The sequence below is a fragment of the Crocodylus siamensis genome, chromosome 11, assembly GCF_052110815.1.
Source record: "Crocodylus siamensis isolate JL-2025a chromosome 11, ASM5211081v1, whole genome shotgun sequence".
Classification (NCBI taxonomy): Eukaryota; Metazoa; Chordata; order Crocodylia; family Crocodylidae; genus Crocodylus; species Crocodylus siamensis.
Genome location: NC_143405.1, coordinates 27,328,562 through 27,344,508, shown reverse-complemented (window position 1 = coordinate 27,344,508; position 15,947 = coordinate 27,328,562). Strand labels below are relative to the sequence as shown.

The 15,947-nt window shown below is 50.0% G+C and overlaps 1 protein-coding gene across 1 annotated transcript in view; it reads right to left on the bottom strand.

Annotated features, from left to right (window-relative positions):
• Positions 1-15,947, bottom strand: part of CIMIP2A (ciliary microtubule inner protein 2A) — a 65,333-nt gene that overhangs the window by 2,979 nt on the left and 46,407 nt on the right. The window lies entirely within an intron of this gene.

Sequence of the window (15,947 nt, the reverse complement as noted above, 5' to 3'; positions counted from 1 at the left end):
AAGGCAACAAGTACCCTGGGGCACATAGGGGCCAGGAGGGCCCACCTACTACAGACCAGGTCTGGGCTAGTGGGGTCCAGGAGGGGAATAGTTGGTGAAGGAAGGACAAGGGTATGTTCTAGGACCCTTAGACAGCTCCTCTTTAACAATCTAATGATTACGTCAAGGCATGGTAGTTGAAAGTGAAAGAGAGGGTACCTAGAATCAGAGTAAAGCACCCCTGAGGCCTGGTCCAGATACAGGCAGTCACACAGCACCTAGCTATATGTGCATGGAGGGATTTTTGAGTGGAAGCCCACCGCAGGGGCAGGGGTTAGGTGAACACTGGCAGGCCTGAGGGTGGAGGATGCAGCAATCAAAGTGAATGGCCTGTTCTGTTTGGGGTGGTGCCAACACTGGCTCCCAGGGTCCCCTGCTGTGTCTGTCCTGTCGGTACCTAAGTATTTACCACCTCTAGGTATCCTGGATTCATGCCCCTTCTCCCCCTCCCACCCAAACTTTTCTAGAATATAGTGTGTAGATGGAGGGGGTAATTAAGATGAGGCATAAGGGGGCCAATTCACAACATTCACTGTGAGAATTACTGCTCCTTCCATAGTGGCTCCCTTGGAATTCCCCAGCAATTAGAGGCACCTAACACTTCATTACTGTATGATGGTAATGAGTTAATGCAGGGAGGGAGAGTCTAGAAGGCAGCATTTCATTTACAAGCTTTCAGATCGCCTACCCCCCTCTGACGATTCCTGCCTCAACAGCACAGAGGACAGGAAAACACAAACAATGCACGTGCAGGCCATGTGCACAAACAATGCACCCAAGACCACAAGCATCCCAAACCCTCTTCCTGCTCTCCTTGACCCTTCCAGATGAAAGAAGCTCTCTCTGCTAGTACACAGAAGCCGTGTCTACACGAGACGCTGGCTGCACAGTAGCCTGTTACTACTGCTCAGTAGCATCGTATGGCATGAAGCATGATGTACCACTACTAAGCAGTAGTAATGAGCTACTGTGCAGTCAGCGTCCCCTAAAAGCTGTTTGGTGACCCTACTGAGCAGTAACTCCAGTTACTGCTTACTGTGCAGTCCTTTAGTACTTGTGCCTCAGGCAGGAGAGACTCAACAGGCTGCTTTGGCCACCTTCAGTAGGCAAAGACCATTCTCTGTATCACATCATCACATGGTCCACCGCCACAGCCACTAGGCCACCGACACTTTGCTATTGTTTACCCTCTGTAACAATAGGCCAAAGCCTCTGTTACTTTAATAGGGAAAGCAACAAGTGAAAACTGAATTCCAAGGGGCCTGCTGAGCTACTGAGCAAGCAGCACAGCTATGCCAGGTCCAGCAGAGGAGCAGGAAGCTCGCTGAGCTAAAGCGGGACACCCAGGCAGTAAGAGAGCTAAGAGGGGCCATGTGACCAGAAATGAGCAGCGCTCATAAGCTCAGCCTGGAGCCAGGATAGGTGGTCTGGTCTTGATCCCCTGAAGGAGAGGAGCAATTGCCTGCAGGGAAGCTGAAACCTAGAGAGGGGTTTGCAGTGAATAGAGACTGGTGGATTTAGGTTAGGATACAAGATTATGTTAAAGACTGGTGTGTTGATGTTTGTGTTTAAGTTTGACTGGAGGGCTGGACTGTGGCTGTAGGGAAGGATGAAGACCATATCAGAAGGTGCCTGTTGGGGAACTCTGTTATAGCAACCTAGCCTGGAGTCAGGGACCCAGAGAGCAAAGGACTAGAGATATGTAGGCCTCTTGGCTTTGGCCTAAGAAGCTGGAGCCCAGGAGGAGATGCTAAACAAATCAGGGCCAGGAGCCTGGATGCAGGTGGAGGCTGCACAGGCTAAAGCCTCAGAAAGGCTAAAGCCAGAATAGAACCAAGGGCCCAGAGACAGATTAAGGCTGAGAAAGCCCAGGGCCTGGTGGGCAGATAAATGAGAAATTAACCTAGACAGGATGGGGGGCTCAGGGATAGACTGAACCTTGCCAGGGTCAAAGCCAAGGCCAGGGTCAGGGGCCTGGTGAATTAACAGGCAGAAAGAGCTAGAGTGCCTGGAGCAACAAATCTGGAGTGACACCTACAAGGTATGGGCTGGCTATGGGGGAGACTGGAGGCCACTATTAAAGCACTTAAGGCACAATTAAAGCCAAGAAGGCCCTGATTAGTGCCCTAAGGCAATTAGGACCCTGGACCCTGATCCATTCACAGAGGGGCACCTGAGTGCCAGTAAAACATGAACAGTGTGAACCAGAAGTAGAAAAAAATTGTTAGTGGACTGACAGTCTAGTGACAAGAAGGACTCAGGGCCTGGCCGAGTAAGTGAAGTAAAACTACAGATGGCACCAGTAGGAGTACTCTAAGACTCTGAAGTAGCCTTCCTAAGTGCTAAAATATTTACTTCTAGGTGTGGCAGGAAAGATAGCAAAAGGGGATACTCTGAAGAGCTGGACAGGGTTGCTTCGGCAACTACAGGGCACCATGTCCACCCTCAGGGCAGGTCCTGTCACATCCCAGTGTCCAATGTACCATCCTCCAACACCCCTCCCTGCAGGTCCCACATCACAGCCAACAGAGGAGCATGGTTTCCCTGAGCACTTCCTCATATGGATGCAGCAGCTTGAGGGATCCTCTCCCCAGCCTTCAATCTCGCACACAGTGAGCCAGTGCTACCAGCAGCAAAAACACTTGGGGCACACACTAGGTCATGGCTAATAACAGCAAACCCCACTCAGGGCAGCAGCTGGGCCAGAGCTATTGTTAGCTGCTTGACTTGGAGCAGTAGCCTCATCAAGGCTGCTGGCACCAGCCACCCTTGGGGAGGTATCCTAGAGGCATAGGCAGAGGGAGAAAAAATTATTTGGCAGGGCTGAGCACATGTATGCATGTGTACCCCCACAGGTAAGTCTGTGGAGGAAGAGGGGAGGGGAGGAGGCAGATCGAGGTGAGGGAGGGAGCGGGCACAGGCAGGACCCATTCACCCCAGCTCCTGGTCCTGCCTATTCCCCCGCTCCCTCCCCACGTTGGTCCTGCACAGTCAGGGCGGGGCACGGGACAGAGCCGCACGTGCCTTGTCCAGGGAGCGCTTGGCGCAGAGAGGTGGTGGCAGCTCCTGCCGCTGCATGCACCCTGGGAGGGCATGGGGGCTGTATGCCTGGGATCTGTGCATGGCATGAGGGTGGGCTGTGGGCTGGGGCTGGGGCTGCACTGGGCTCTTCCTGGTGGGGGGGTTGGGCCATGCTGTGCTTGGGGTGGGCAGCGGTGGCACTAGGAGAGGGAGTTGGGGGAGCTATGGCAAATTTTGGGGTGGCTGCAGCCCCTTGCGTAGCCCCCTCCCAGCACCACCGCCGCTGCCTCTCCAACCACAGCCCAGCCCAGCCCAGTCCCCACACCAGGAAGAGCCTGGCACAGCACTGGGCCCAGCCTGCAGGAGCAGCCCACCCTGCCCTGTGCAGATCCAGAGGCATATGCCCCCCATGCCTCCTGGGGTGTGTGTAGTAGCAGGAGCCATGTCCCCCTCAAATGAGCTGCTCACAGCTCAGTCCTACGCCCTGCCTCAGCTGCCCCAGCCCCAGCTCCATTCCCTCCCTCACTACTGCACACACCTCTCCCCACCCCTGCTGCAGCTGCTGGAAGTCCATGGCCAGGCTGCCTTGTGGTCCTACCAATGCCCCACACTTGGAGGGGCCAAGTCCCATTAGCCCCCCCTTTTCTACTCCCTATGCCTAGAGGCCATGGAGGACTCCAGTCATCCATAGCTGTCCTCTGGAAGGAGCCTGAAAGTCAAGATGGCTAGGATAGTATTGATGTGCTGATGTGGCAAAGTCCAAGTAGGGTGCAGATGCCAGGTCATTCTCCAGGTCACAGAGACCTATTAAAGCTTCTAGGAGGCAAGGATTTTTGTGGGTGATACTTTTAAATGTACTAACTGCAGGTCTGGAATAATTGGACCAACTTTCAAATGCAAGGCATTCTTCATCAGGTCTCATCTGACTCTTGTTTAACTTTATTCTAAGCATGCAGTTAGTCCAGGCAAAATTATCACCCACAAAAATCCTTGCCTCTCACGTATTTCCTGAATCATCAGTTACAATATCACTCCAACAATACTAAAATTTCAAGAATGAGGTAAAACTGCCCTAGACAGGTGACTGGGTCCAATCCCATGAAGATGGAACACAGCTAGTAGGTGGAGATGACTGTCAGGCTATGGCCTTGAACCCATGGCCTTACCTATTTATTACCTATCTATCTCCAGCTGGCCATCCAGATCAAGCAAAGTAGCCTGAAACCTCCATCTGTGTCTGTCCACCTGTGCACTCCCTGCCACTGGAGTGGAGTAGTTGTCCAGGGTCAGCTGACCTTTCACTTCTTACCCTATAAACCCTGGACCTGGAAAAGGAAGTGTTTGAGGAATAGGGCTCAACCTCTACCCAGAACTGCCCTGCTTTTCCTTATGGGCTGTGCCTCTGTCTGCTTGATCTCTGGCTAATGTGACTTGGCTTTTCATCTGATTCTATACTCCATCTCATCCTTTGGCTTCCTGACTCAGCTTATCCCTAGACCCTGCTCTCTGCTTGGTCTCTTGACTATTTGACCTGGCCCACCTGCTGGGTCTGCACTCTGTCTGACCCTCTGGCTTCCTGATTCAGCTTGTTTCCAAACCCCATTCTTGGATGGGCCTCTTGGCTTCTTGATCCAGCTTGTAGATGGATTCTGTTTGCTCCTCCTGGCCCCAACTGGCCCCTCAAATCCCAAGTGACCCCCACACCTGGCTGCCTGTGACCCAGTGTCACAACTACTTATCTTCCCCTGAGCTCTCAAGCTCACTTTACTTGGCCAGAAGAAAGTTTCTGGAGCACAAAGACACTTTTATTAGTCACAGTGAAAACCTTACTCTCCAATCTCTCTCCTCTCTCTGCAACTCTAACTTCCTTTCCCAATCCTTAACTCTGTGGTTCTGAACTGGGTGCCACTAGAGCCTTTCAAGGGTGTTGCAGCACCTGGGCCACTGCTGCTACAACTGAGTGAAATTGCCCCTCCCCATCTCCAGGGCTCCTGCCTATGGACAACAAGACAGCTGGGCACCCAGGGCATCAGTGAAGCATGGAGGCAGTGGCAATTTCTAGCTTCCACCATGTCACTGGTGCAGCCACATGACTGTGGTGGCAGCTGCTATTTTTCTGTGTCTCCCTTCCAAGTTGGCATTGAGGACTGCCTCCAGTGGCCCCACCTTAGATATGCTACTGGTTCCTGACTGCATTGGGGTTATTTGATAAACCTGAGGCAGGCAGAAGCACCCACTCCTGCTGCTGCATTTTCCTAGTCTAGGTCTGCACACTTCTCTTAGAAACAGAAGTGCATGGGGCAATTCTACCTGGAAGTGGTGGTAGTGCAGCAGGAAACACACTGGTAATTCTCCAGGCTTTAATGTTCCTCCAAGTGGAACTATCCCATATGCCTCTTTCTAGGAGTGTGCAGGGCTGGACCAGGAAGGGCTGTAACAGAAGCAGTGACTCCTGCCTACTTTAAATTTATCAGATAACCTTAGTATAGGCAGGAGTCTATATGGAGGATGTTTCTGCTGCAGCCAATTCCGAGTCAGTCTCTGCACTCTGCATGAAGCATGCAAGACAGTTTCACTTGGCTATGGCAGCAGTAGCCCATAAGAACTAGTGAGGTAAGGTAAGGCAAGGCAGCACAATGGTCATTTTCAACCAGGGTGCCACTAAATCCAGGAAACTTATGGAGGGGTGTGCTGAAACTAAAAAATGAGCAGGGGATCACTCCAACACATTGCAGCTGTGGGGAGGAGGGAAAAAATCATACAGACATGCACTGCAGTAGTATATTGGGTGGGAGGGGGGGCAGGGGAGGGTTGCATGGTTGCACATTACTGCATGGGGATTGTGCAGTCATGCATTGAAGCATGGGAGAGGGATTGCATGAGTATGCATTGCAATGGTGGGTGACTGATGGATCATGCAGTCCCTGGGGAGAAGGGAGCATCTGTGAGGTGTGCAGCCCCTGAGGCATGTGGTTCCTAAGGGCTTAGAAACTCAAGTTGGACAATCCTGCTCTACAGCAAGGAAGAACAGTTGTTCTCCTTCTTTTCTACGGCATTATCTCAAAAATTTGGAATCTATTATCAAGCCCCTCCAATCTTCTTTTCTCCAAGATAAAATACCTAGTTGTCCCAGGCGTGCCATCCAACCCCTCTATAATTTTTGTCACTGGTCCCTGAAACTTCTACAGCTTCTTCACATCCTTCTTAATATGGAGCCCAGAAATGCACACAATACTATAGATAAGGCCTAGCCAGTGCCCATGCCTCATACCTAATACTTGTGTTATGCAGCCCCAAATTACTTTTGCTTCTGCAGACTTGATTGGGAAGGTCTTTATTCCAGCATCCAAATAATTAATTCTTAAGATTCCTGCCCTTATGTTTTACTGTGTTGGAACCTTGTAAGCATCCAATAATGTGATTAGGAACAGTCAGCATGGATTCACCAGGGGCAAGTCATGCCTGACCAACCTGATTACCTTCTACGATGAAGTAACTGGCTCTGTGGATGTGAGGAGACCAGTGGATGTGCTATACCTTGATTTCAGCAAGGCTTTTGATATAGCTGTTGGTATCAAGTAGAGTGCCTCAGGGGTAGGTCTGGGGCTGGTTTTGTTGAATGTTTCATAGTTTCATAGTTTTCTAGGGTCGGAAGGGACCTGAGCAGATCATCTAGTCCGACCCCCTGCCATGGCAGGAAAGAATACTGGGGTCAAATGACCCCAGCAAGATGTTCATCTAACCTCCTCTTAAACACCCCCAGGGTAGGAGCCTGCACCACCTCTCTTGGAAGCTGGTTCCAGACCCTAGCCGCCCTGACTGTGAAGTAGCGCCTCCTGATATCTAGCCTAAACCTACCCTCTGCCAGCTTGTGACCGTTATTCCTGGTCACTCCTGGCAGTGCTCGGGGAAACAGCGACTCCCCCAATGCCTGCTGATCCCCCCGACTAGTTTATAACAGGCCACAAGATCCCCCCTCAGCCTTCTCTTTTGGAGGCTGAACAGGTTCAGGTCCCGTAGCCTGTCCTCATAGGGCCTGCCCTGCTGTCCCCTGATCATACGAGTGGCCCTCCCCTGGACCCTCTCCATGCTGTCGACATCCCTCTTGAAGTGCGGCGCCCAGAACTGGACACAGTACTCCAACTACGGCCTGACCAGTGCTGCATAGAGGGGGAGGATCGCCTCCTTGGACCTGCTCGAGATGCATCTGTGGATGCATGCCAAGGTGCGGTTGGCCTTCCTAACTGCCTCTCCACACTGCCGGCCCATGTTCATCTTGGAGTCAATGATGACCCCCAGATCCCTTTCCGCCTCCGTGCTGACAAGAGGGGAGTTCCCCAACCTGTAGGTATGGTGCCGGTTGTTCCTCCCGAGGTGCATCACCTTGCACTTGTCTGTGTTGAAACCCATCCTATTCTCGTCCGCCCACCCCTGCAACCTGTCTATGTCTGATTGTTCACCCTGGACAGTATCCGAACACATATTGGGTCATCAAAGATGTCAACAGCTCTTCAGAACCTCCATATTTTTAGCACATCACAATTGGTTATCTAGGCGCGCCAAGCAAAAAGTTACGTGAATTGTGTAATATTTCTGGATACTGCTGTTTCTTATTTTCTTTTGCAGGTAAAAGCCATGAAGTTTCTCACGACCATCATCCTGCACTGTGTCGTATGTCCCGTTTCGGGCACAATTCAACAGAACATGTTCCTGACTCTACTAGCTGTTTCCACTACCGAATGCCACAACTTCAAAGACACCGGAAATGCAACGGTAGACTACTGGCTCTATTTCCCAAGACTCACAGCAACAATGGACACCGGCATCGTCACTCATCTTAGTCGATCACAGTCTAGTATTTTCATATCTCGCTATCTTAACCTCTTGCATTGTAACATCCCTTCAGCGGATGTTTTAGAATTACCTTTCACTATCAACACTACTATATATATATATATACCTACATCTGAATGGCCATATGTTTGTATGAGAAGTTGAAGGTTTTGTTACGTGTATGATAGGATGGAGCAGAGTCTAAATCGTTTATCTATATAGCTATGACCATGTGGCCGGCATGCTGACCGCATACTTAGCATGTAAGACATGACGTGAAATGCAGCGAAGGTGTCTGTCACGGTGTGATGTGCTGGTTAGTTTGATTTGGTTTGGTAGCAAGTTGTTTGTGCTTTTGCTTTGTAAGCGGCCACCATTGTTGTATACCTGAACCCCTGTAACCTCCTTATGGAGCTTGAAAGGACTCCAAGTAGGCTGGCGAAATGCTACCACCACCGCGCATACCTGTCTTAAGTATTTTCATTGTTATCTTAGTAGTGTTAAGCATCTTTTTTTTGCCTTTTTCATGTAATCAAGAAACGAATAACCACACTTTTTGCTTTTGTATACACACGCTTGCCAATTGTTTATGAGCTCGATGAGAAAGATAACCAATTTTAAATGATGTCACCAAAGTTGCCATCGGCAAGGGGGCATGTCAAAGATCAAAGTCTTTGATTTCAGATGCCGATGGCAAAAAGTCAGATGGCAAAAGGTTAGAAGCTAACACAACAAACTCTGTGATTGTAGTTTCACACTATTATTCTTTAGTTTGTAACAGTGCTGCATGTATACACCCCTGTCTGTGCCTCATTTCAAATCACTTGAGCTCCCATACAAGAGAGAGAAACTGACCTTGACAACTCAGCACGAAAGATATCGGTACCCATGGTGACCAGATAAAAATGAAACTCCAAATTAGCTGACTTTAGTGAAGTTGTAAAATTAAATAATGTACTATGCTTGCCCTCCTGTGACCAAACAGGACCAGTACCACCCAAGCAAAAATAACCCCCCTTATTTCTGAAACTTGAGCAAAGAGAGTACAAGTGCCAACTCGTTAATTATTCATGCCTGGCGTGTAGTAATTGGCCACCTGGTCAAGTATAACTTTAAAAGAACTTCCGCCCAAAGGGAAGAACTCTCCACACACACACACCCAGGAGACACAGTTTGTAAAGTGGCCTCTTACAAACATCTCCCTGCCTCCGATCTTTATCTTGGCATAACTCTGTCCTTGCCGGCTCGATTACCTCCCTCGTTATCTTTCTTATCAAGAGCTCTCGGTAATCTGCAGACTGCAACGGCTTATATGAATTGCTTGGAATCTGTAACAAGCAACTCTCTTACCCACCCTGTAAATGCTGGGTAACATGATATCTGCATGCTGTAACTGAATAAATCAACTCCTCTGCCTATGCTGCATCACATCAGTAGTGTAAAAAATAAATTTTCTGTGTAACCAATACGCTTTAAATCATCTGACTCCTGCTCGCTGTTAACACTCACCTGTCCAGTCATAAATCCCCCCTCGCGCCAAGCTGGTGGTGCCGACACAGGCTCGCAGGTCAAGGGTGCACCGGTCATCAGGGCGCAACAGGATCCTATGACCCCAGCTGAATTCCTGCCCTTTGGGCGAGGGGCTGGACTCAATGATCTTCCAAGGTCCCTTCCAGCCCTAATGTCTATGGAATCTATGAAATCTAACTGTTTATGTAAGCAACAAGGCACCAAATGTAAGTTGCCAGCCAGTAACTAACTAACAAACAGCTGAAGAACCCCTTTGGAGCTCCAGGGCACAAAGGAGATAACAGAAGAAGAAATTCTGCCAGATGGGCAACAAGACCACTCCAAGGCTAAGATACGCTGAAGACAAACAACCGCAAAAACAGAAGCTGGGTATGGAAAAACCCCAAAGCACTGAAACAAAGGATGCCAATCCCTATAAAAGAACACTTTAGAAATGCCAAGTTGGGTGAATCTCTTTCTCGACTGCTGTTTTATTGGAGCACAGATGCATCTGTTCACCCCACTCCAGCTGTTATCTTCAAATCTGCTATCTTCAAATCATCATCATCTACTCAATAAGTCCAGGTTGGCCACTCTAAGCTGATATTGAGCAACTATTGCTGGTAACTATATCTGGTGTATGTGTAGATGAAATGGTTGTTTGTGTGTGTGTGTGTGTGTGTGTGTGTGTGTGTGTAATGATGTATATGATGATTTGTGTGTGTGTTTGTATGAATGGTGTCCAAACCTCTATGTCTAACTCATGTAATCAATAAATGCGGCAACTTGCCTTATCCCCCTTTATAAAGCCTCGCTCATGATTTGAGCAATTGGCAATTTGAGTAACACTCCTGAGAGGGGCAGGCTTGCAAATAACTTTGCTGGAGGGCTGAGTGGATGTGTCTACATAAGATGCTTTACTGCACAGTAGATTAGTCTACTGTGCAGTAAAGCATCACCATCTACACATACTTACATTTACTGCACCATAAATTAGGCTACTGAGCAGTTAGTGACTATCTGTAAATACAGCTAGTAAAATAACACACACATGCAAACTACACATGTGTAGACTCTGACTGAGATTTGCTCACAGTCAGCCTAGCCAACAGAGGGTCACAGGGGAGAGGGAGCTCTCTGCCCCTGGTCCTGGTGCTGTTCAGCTCCCTGGCTGCCCCCAGGAGCTGGGAGCTGATAAGCACCAGGACTTGGGAGCTTTCTGTCCCCTGTCTGGGCTCCCAGTTCAGAGCTGGCTGGAGTGAGTGGGGGCTGGGAATTCAGCCCTCTGCTGTCCAGCAGATTCCCAGCCCTGCCTGCTCCCTGGCACAGCCAGCTGTGCATGGTGCGGAGCTGCTTCAGGGCACAGGAAAGACTGGATTCCTAATCCCTGCCTGCTTCCTGGAGCATCTAGTTCCCTGCAATGTGGAACTGCTCAGGGGAAGAGGTGAGGGATAGATTTCTAGCTCCCACTTGCTCCCTGGAAGAGCTGGCTTCATGCCGAGCAGGGCAGCTGTCAGCAAGCCTCATGCCCCCCACCACCACCACTTTGCAGAAGGCTTGCCTGCAGCTGCCCCACACCCCAGACAACTCCCAGCAACCCCCTGCTGGGCAGGGAAGCACTTCCCAGTAGGGAGCTTGCTAGCATTTGTGTGTCCAGATAAGCACAGGGCAAGAGAGCTCTGCTTGCTGCAGAGGCAGCTCTCTCCTGGCCCCGTGCACATCAAGTCCCCTCCCAGTGTTCACAAAGCCAGGAAACTGCTGCTGCTGCTGCCAGCAGAGTGCTGCTGACCCTCTGCCCATTGGAACCACCCTATGCCCCTTACCAGAACCTGGGCTAGCACCAGGAGGAGCCTGGAACTCCCCCTGGCTGCTGTAGGGGGCAGAACAGGACGGGAGCAGTCCTGTACTGGATTGCTCCCATTGGGTGAAAATCTGCTCCCTAGAGGGAGCACATGTAGTTGTTTTCCTGGGTAGGTTTACTGAGCAGTATTTTTGCTTTGAATTAATAACACATTTAGACCCACCCAGTGGGCGCATCCACACATGAACGTATGTGCTCTTGCACCAGCTCAAATAGAAGTAGTGCAAATTTGAAAGAAGAAAAAAGAAGAGATGGAAAAGCAGAGAGTGATTAGCTATGTCAAGAATCAGCACTAGAAGGAATATGAAGGTACTGGCTGGCAGGGCAGATTTTGTCAGGCTAATGCTGCCTGGGAAGTTTAATTGGAATGATTTTCTGATTTTAAAATGTGCTTTTTATGGACTCAAAAAAAGTTCAGAAGACCCGGTTTCCTGTCACTTTCAGTAGTTGACATGAATATTTTCAGAGGATAGTGCAGGAAATTCTGCTTTGAGAAAGGAAAAAGAACAGTATAAAGAAAATAAATGGAATTTGTATAATAAAAACTGTTGTATAATTGAAGGAACTTGGGCAGAAGAAATTATTGGTATTTGGATTAATAGCATTTGAAGAGACAGGGCTGAGGCTCTGCGCTAGGTTGTCCCAAGACCATAGAGGAAAAACAGAAAATATGGCTGTTATGAAGACAAAGCTACAAATACTTGTTACTGTTTCCAGTGCCAGAGAAGTAAACTCACTTGTACAACTTCCTGTGGACTTGGCTATGATTACACTCATTTGCACAAAAATGGCTAAACTTATTGAAAATTCCAGAAAATCCAACCCTGAGCTCAGTGGAGAGTGATATATTAGACATATCCATGGCACAAAAAGCAATTCCATCTTCAGGTTCTCCATCTCTCTAGTTTATTAGAACACCCAGAAAAATGCATAGAGTGGAATAATTAAAAACCCTGAGAAATTTACTGAAGGCTATTCATTCTCTTTGGGATTAGTTTTGTTGACATAAGTGACAATACAGGGAAAATCCCAAATCCCCAGGCAGGCCCCCCCTTGCTCAGGAGCAGCATGGTGCTGGCGGCAGGCCCATTGTGCATCCGCACAGTTTCAAAGGGCTCACGACCCCCAGCACAGCCAGAGGTAAGCAGGGCCCATGGAGGGAGGGGTTAGTCTAGATCAGCTGCAAGGAGCAGCTGAGAGGAGCTGAAGAGGATCTCACCTGCCCCGGCTCCTACTTTGCCCAATCCCCCAGGGAGCCACGCAACTAGAGCCTCACGAACAGGCCGCGCAATGCGGGAGGTTGCTCAGCAGGGTGAGTGGGAGGGCCCGAGGCCCTGTCAGTGAGCCCTAGGGAAGCTAGTCCCATCAGTAGCCAGCCTCCCAGCAGCACGATGCGGATGGGCACACACTGCACCCCAAGGGTCCCCTTGGAGTCTGCGGCCTCCTCCTCTGGCACCTCAGAGTTCTCCACCCAGACGGAGCCCATGGTTCTGGGCTCCATGCAGACGGAGCCCCTGGGTTTTGGCTGTGGGGGCTGCCTGGCACATTTCCAGGCTCATGGGACCAGGAACATAGCCACCTCCCCTTGCGGGGTTTGCTCCACTTTGGAGTCTCTGGGGCCACAGTCCAGAAACTGCGTGCCATCAGGGATGGTGAGCAGGAGATAGACTCCTTCTGCCAGGCCCTCCACCCCCTGGAGGCAGAGGATAGACCACGGTCACCTTCCAGGACAAGGGAGGACTTGGGAATCCCCTGTACTGTCCAGCCAAGGGGTTGGAACCAAGGTGGTCAAGGGCCCCAAGGCCCACTGCATCAAGGTCCCCTCCCTTCTGGGGCTTTGCAACAGGTACAATCATCTTGCAGCCCCAGTAGACCTGCAGAGATGCCAGCTCCTGCAGGCAAGGGAGGATCACCCACCCCTACTCTCCCTAAGATGAAACGCAGAGTGTCCTTGTTGTGGGAGACTCCTTCCTGAGAGGGGCTGAAGGGGCAATCTGTTGCCTTGACCCCCTGGTCCAGGAGGTCTGCTACTTCCCGGGGGCCTGCATTCGGGACATAGCCGAGAGGGTTGCAAAGATTCTCCAGCCCTCCAATCACTACCCTATGTTCCTTATCCATGTGGGCATGAATGACTCGGCTTGGAGCAATACCAGCCGGGTCATGAGAGACTACAGGGCTCTGGGAGCGGGGCTTAGGGGGTTGGGGATGCAGGTGGTCTTTTCCTTCCTCCTTCTGGTTGTGGGTCATGGGCTGAGGAGGGAGAGACGGGTTGAGGTGGTCAACCAGAGGCTGTGGCACTGGTGTCATCATGAATGCTTTGGCTTCCACGGTCACAGCCCACTCTTTGGTGAGGGAGGCAGTGGGTTGCTAGGTAGAGATGGCCTCCACATCACTCTGCTGGGGAGAAGGCTTTTCTCAGCTACACTTGCTAGCCTGCTCAACCAGGCTTTAAACTGAGCCCATCAGGGGCTAGTGGGAGTACCGCCACTGCAAGCCCACTGGACAGTTTTTGTAAACCCAGAAGGCTAAAGCACTCAAGGGAACCCAACCCTACCCGAGCCCCAGAGCGATCTGTAGGAAAGGCAAGGGCCCCCAATGGGACACTTACATGCCTGTACACCATTGTCAGGAGCCTGCGGAACAAACAGGAAGAACTTGTCCTCCTGCTAAACCAAAAGGATTATTTTTTCATAGGGATAACAGAGACCTGGTGGGACTCCACCTATGACTGGGCTACAGGTATAGATGGCTATACCTTGTACAGGAGAGATTATGCAGGCAAAAGGGGTGGGGGGGAGCTCTCTATGTCAAGGAAAGCTGTGCATCCCTGGCAAGCTGACATTGGCACTTGGGGGGGGCGATTGGAGACTCCCTGGGTCAAAATCCATGGTGAACAAGACACAGAGGACACAAAGATGGGGGTCTACTACAGACCTTCTAGCCAGGATCAAGAGATTGATCAAGAATTCACCAGGGAACTACCTGAGACTGCACACTCCCGGTGCATGGTTGTCATGGGAAATTTCAACTACCCTGACATCTCATGGGAAGAGCACTTGACCACATCCGAATGGTCACAAAGCTTCCTCATGTGTGTGGATGAGCTCTATCTGACTCAAGAAGTCTATGGACTGACAAGAGGCAAAGCCACCAGAGGTGGTGCAAGCTCCTACTCTGGATTCCTTTAAGAGTCAATTGGACATTTATCCTGTGACCCCAGCTGACTTCTTGCCCTTGGGGCAGGGGGCTGGACTCAATGATCTTCCGAGGTCCCTTCCAGCACTAATATCTATGAAATCTATGAAATCAGATTCATGAATAATTTGGGGTTGACCAAAATAGTATTTTTAGCAAATAAAATATTTGCCAAAATAATTTAATCCCACCCTTGGTGGGAAAACATTGGGTGTTTATAAACATGCTTGGGTGTGGGGGCGTTTCAATTTGAGCAGCTCCAAGAGGCGCTCTAACTGAAGTGTTCGGAGTATCTCATGTATCAGGGCCCCCATGCTTGAAAATGGCAGCATCGATCAAGCTTTAGATAAAGCTCCCCTGCTGCCATTTTTAAGCATTGGGACACTGATACATGAGACACTGGAGACTGCTGGAGCGTGGCAATGACCAAGCTCCAGACTTGATTAATTGTAATTACAATGCATTGGAGCAGCCTCACTGCTCATGTATAGGCACCCATTAAGTCTTCTGTCTTTTGTGGAGTGTAAAAAGAAGGTGGTGTTTCACAGGAAGTTAGTAGACATAAGAACCGTTGTATTGGAGTTTAAAGGATAGTATTGCAAACCCCCAAGGGTGGGTGGGGGGCACAGGCTCTGACTGGTGGCCAACGACCACTCGCAGATGCCGCTGGCAGTGTTGGCAGTGGCCAGCGGCAATCAGTGATGACCCACAGATGCGAGTGGGGGCCAGTGAGCTGAGACCACCCACAGGCACCACTGGCAGCAGCCAATCAGAGGAGATGCACTGCCAATCTCAGGGGGTGCACATGCACTCACATGCCCCCCAGCTACGCATTGCCAATGTAGCTAGGCCTTCTAGCGTAGGCCCACTGGGTTGGACCTGGCTTTGAGGCACTTGCTTCACTTGTCTCTTCCAGTAGCTGGGCCCCTTGGCCCTCTGTGACTGCGCCCTCACTGGCCCCGGGTCTCTGACCGCTCTGTGGCGGTGCTCTCGCTGGGTACTAACATAGCCTACTCCTTCCCTTATAGCCTCATCCCAATTCACCTTGAAAAACTGTATAAGACCCTGGGCTATAACATAAGCAAAACAGTAGGGCTGTGCAAAACAGCACTGTTTTGTTTTTTCTTCTGTTTTGCCTTTTCAAAGGGACAGTGTTTCATTTTGTCATTTTGTTTTGTTTTGAAGCACTATTCCATTCCATTTTGTCAAAACTGTTTCGATGTTTTCACGTTTTGCCCATAGGCTATAACAGGGAATCATGAAAATGCCTATAACTTTATCATTTCATACCTGATTCAGATGAAAATTACAGAGAGGGTAGCCCCTTCTAATGGCATAAAGCCTGCCAAGTTTCAAGGAGATAGGTGCAGGAGTTTCTGGGAAATTGCACCTCAGTGTGCTGACAAGCAAAACTCATGTTACTTGCTGGCAGTGGCAGCCTCCTGTCATCCTGCATGCAGATCTAGAGGCCCTCACCCCTGGGAGGACT